Source organism: Bos indicus x Bos taurus, unplaced genomic scaffold, assembly GCF_003369695.1.
Source record: "Bos indicus x Bos taurus breed Angus x Brahman F1 hybrid unplaced genomic scaffold, Bos_hybrid_MaternalHap_v2.0 tig00003441_arrow_arrow_obj, whole genome shotgun sequence".
Taxonomy (NCBI): Eukaryota; Metazoa; Chordata; class Mammalia; order Artiodactyla; family Bovidae; genus Bos; species Bos indicus x Bos taurus.
Window position 1 is genome coordinate 4,307 of NW_020867668.1, and position 4,306 is coordinate 8,612.

The window sequence follows — 4,306 nt, forward strand, 5'->3', positions numbered from 1 at the left end:
AAAAATAATCACGTATATCCAGATATTGTTTTCTAGAAAGACTGGAAATCAAATTTTATGTAAAGTCTTCCACTTTTTTAATGTTGCCAGGTCTTCCTATTTTTTTCTAGAAAGCTTGGAAACTGAATATTTCTATAAAATCTTCTGATTTTTAAGTGTTGCTTACCAGATCAAAACAATTTTAAACAGTATTTGGGCCCAAGAAAATATGTTCCTGGCCCAAATTTGGTTTGCGGATCACCAGTTCGTGGAACACAGGGTCTATGAGAGGCTTTGTCATGGGACATCGACTAGTGAGGAAGGAAGTACAGCCTCAGAGAGGCTGGTCACCTTCCCTGTGGTCACACAGCTAGATAGGATCAGAGCGGGATCTTGAACCCACCTTTCTTGCTTCTTAGTGCTCTCTCTCATTCACCCCGTGCCTGCTGGACTGCCCCACTTCTGCTGAGGATTGAGCCACGCTGGCCTTTGTGGAGGACAACGTTTTGTTCAGTCCCAAGTGTCCTCCTCACAGGGGATATAACACAGTCATCACCACCCATCTGATAAGCACCAGGCACTTCTCGGCACAGAGTGTGTGAATTTACCTGCCTTCCCAATCTCAACCGTGGATATGGCCTCTTGTCACTCTTTATTGCTTTCGCTCCAGTGATAGGATCAAGATAAGGTCTTTATAGGAATGTTATTAGCATTACTCCCAGCCAGCGGTACCTTCCAGTAGAATCAGTGTGTTCTAGGATAAAGAATCTGGGGCTTCGAGTCCAGAGGGCTGGGCTGAATTCTGAGATGTGTGACCTGAGACAGCTTACTTAGCCTCCCTGGCCTTCAACTTACTTTACTGTGAAAATGAGAAAAGTAAAATCTTGTCTGTCTCCTTTGAAGCAAAAGTGAGACAATATGTATGAGACCTATTGGAAAAGACAATGTTTTACAGCTGTGAGGTGAGATTATCATTATGAAATCAGCAAAATAATTACTGAGCACCTACTAAGGGGAAGCTAAGAGACCATTTATTCAGGGCATGCCAAGAAACTCAAGACCTAGCTGCCTCTGTGAGCTCTAGTCTAACTGAGAAAAAGGGACATATGTGAGTTGAAGGAGAGCCAGCACTACCAAGCCAGAGATGACCAGGCTGAATGAAATGTACAGGCTGTATAATAAGAGAGATTGTGGTGGAAAGGGCTGATCACTGAAGGATTCCTGGAGGGAGTTGCATTTGAGCTGTGTTTGGAAAAAAAAATTAGTAGGATTGTGGTGAAAGAGGAAAGAAGGACATTCTAGAAAGGGACAACAGCACAGTTATCTATGTTGGAGCCTAATCTCCATAGACGGGGAGGGTTCAAGTAAGTGACCTGGCAGATAATCACTTCTTCACTTGGCTGGAATGCAGCAAGAGACAAGCAGAAAAGTATGATTCTCATGAAATCAACATAGAGTCCAGGTGGGGCAGTGGACATGGTTGATTACGTTACAGAAGGGGCTCGATACTGTACAATGGTCATATAATAGTTCCCACTTTAAGGGACTGTTCTGAGCATTGAAGGAGGTCATGTTTTGGAAACAGCACAGAACCTTATACAAATAAATGGTAAAGAATCTGCCTGCAGTGTGAGAGACCGGGTTCAATCCCTGGGGTAAGAAGATCCCCTGGAGAAGGGAATGGCAAGCCACTCCATTATTCTTGCCTGGAGAATCCCATGGACAGAGGGCCTGGAGAGCTATAGTCCATGGGGTCACAAAGACTCAGACATGACTGAGTGACTAACACATATTATACATGATTAGGACTAAAAGAAATGTTAGTTTGTCATTCTCATCGTAATCATTTTTCATCTTACATTGATGTCAGGGGGTAATAACATGGCCTTTGAATTCTGCCTGATATTAGTTGCATCACCTTGGGCAAGTCTATCACCTCCCTGTTTCTCAGTTTCCTGTCTTTAAAATGGGAGTAATACTATGCCAACTGAAAAGGCTATTGTGAGCTTAAATGAATTAATCAAGTCAAGTGCTTATCCCCATGCCTGGCACAAGGAAAGCACTAAGTAGATGTTAGCTATTACAATGACGATGGCTAGTAATGCAATATGATTGCATAAAAAAATTGGGGAAATGGAGAAAAACAAACAAAATCACCTGGAATCCTACTACAAGATACAACTGCTTGTTATTATTGTGAGATCTGGTTCTTAAATCTGAAATGTCTTTTATGAGAAAATTTAAAAACTTCTGAAAATGATTGTCATTTGGGTGCACTCGTCATTTCGTTCAGAGAAGGCAATGGCACCCCACTCCAGTACTCTTGCCTGGACAATCCCATGGACGGAGGAGCCTGGTTAGGCTGCAGTCATGGGGTCGTTAGACGTTGGACACGACTGCAGCGACTTCACTTTCACTTTTCACTTTCATGCATTGGAGGAGGAAATGGCAACCCACTCCAGTGTTCTTACCCTGGAGAATCCAAGGGACGGGGAGACTGGTGGGCTGCGTCTATGGGGTCACACAGAGTCGGACCGACTGAAGCGACTTAGCAGCAGCAGCAGCAGCAGCAGCAGCACTCATTTCGTTAAATATTTACTGAGCACCTACCATCTGCTACTGATACTCCAGAGGTTGAGAGTTAGCCAAAAACAGGACATACAGGACCCTGCTTATACTTATAGCCCATTGAGATGAGGATAGGAAAACAAAACTAAATAAGTCAATGAAAAATATAAAGAATAAGCAGGTGAGTTTTGCCCCACCCAGGTCTTGGTAACAATAAGCAAGAGGGGACAGCCTCAGTAGTTCCTGTCCAGCTGTCCCTTACCACTCTGTAAGACCACCAGAGAGAGGCTCATTGATCCAGCAGAGGGACATGGCGATCTCATTAGGGAAAGATGTAATCTTTTAAAGCTGAAAGGGCCCTGGTTACTGTTGATTCTGCCACTGGGTATCTGTTCATCCATCCTTGTCTTAAAATAACAGTTCTTACCAGGCTACTCCACGTCCTGCAGGACCCTCTCAAGGTCAGAAAGCCTTTTTTGACAGGTTTACTGAAAAATCTGCCTCCTTGCTACCACTAGGTGGCAGTAGTCCTAGTTCTGTCACCTGAGCAAACCCAGTTTAAGTACGTATATGGGCAATGCTTCCGAGATTGGAAAGCATGCGGGTATCCTATATTGGGATGTTTCTCTTTTTTAGACCCTGTGTCTCTGGTCCCCTTCAAGAGCACTCTTGTATATGGGATGGTTTTCCAGCTCCTTTGTCAAGTTCGTGACCATCCTCTGGAGATGTTTCCCTTTGTTAATGATCCTCTTGCAATGTGGGGGCATAGGATTGGAACAGGAGACTCTGGGAGAGAACCAGCAGAGACTGAAGTGTGACAATTATATTCTGGGGTCTAGAAACCATACTTTAATTAATACAACCTAAAATGTGCTCCATTTTTAAGCAGCTACATAATTAGTTACATTATGCTATGGGTCAACTTGAACTGCTAGATCTTTTCTGATGCCTGTTTTTATGTGACCTGCTGCCAAGCCATGCTTCCCTTATTCTGGCCTCACAAAATAGACTTTTAAATTTTGAGAATATTTTTCTTTATCTTATAATTTTCACCTTATTTACTTCTTTTAATTTTAGCCTGTACTCCAGCCATTCTGAGCTCATTTTGAATCTCAGTTCTGTTCTTCAACAAATTTGATATCCCCGCCAGTTTTTGGGTCATCTTCAGACGTGGTAAGTACGTTTTCTGTGTCATCTAAGTCCCGGGATCCCAGCCTCCGGGCCACAGACTGGTGCCTCCTGTACAGATCAGCAGCACATTCATTAGAAATAAAGTGCACAATAATGTTAATGTGCGTGCTTCATCCTGAAACTATTCCGCCCCCCCAACTCCTAGTCCATGGGAAGAATGGTCTTCTGGAAATCAGTCCCTGGGTGCCAAAAGGTTGGGGATCACTGATCTAAGTTACTAGTAAAAGTGGAAAAGCCCTGTGGCCTTTCTCTGGTACTTTTCTCCTGCTTGCTACCTATGTTTTGTGTAAAATTTTTGATCCAATTGCCCAGTCTATTTCACCTGTGTTATAACCTGGTTAATATATCGCTGTCTGTGTCTTAAGTCATTTGTGGGAAATTGTGGTAGGATATAATTTCAGAATGCACTGCTGAACCTAAGATATGTTGTAGTTACAAAAGTCAGGATGGATGGAAGGTGATCCAAGAAGGTTTTCTTTGTTTTGTAAAATGGAAACTATTCGTACTTTTTCCAATGATAAAATAAATATAAGCATGTAAAGGTCAGCAGCTTCAAAAGTATATGAAT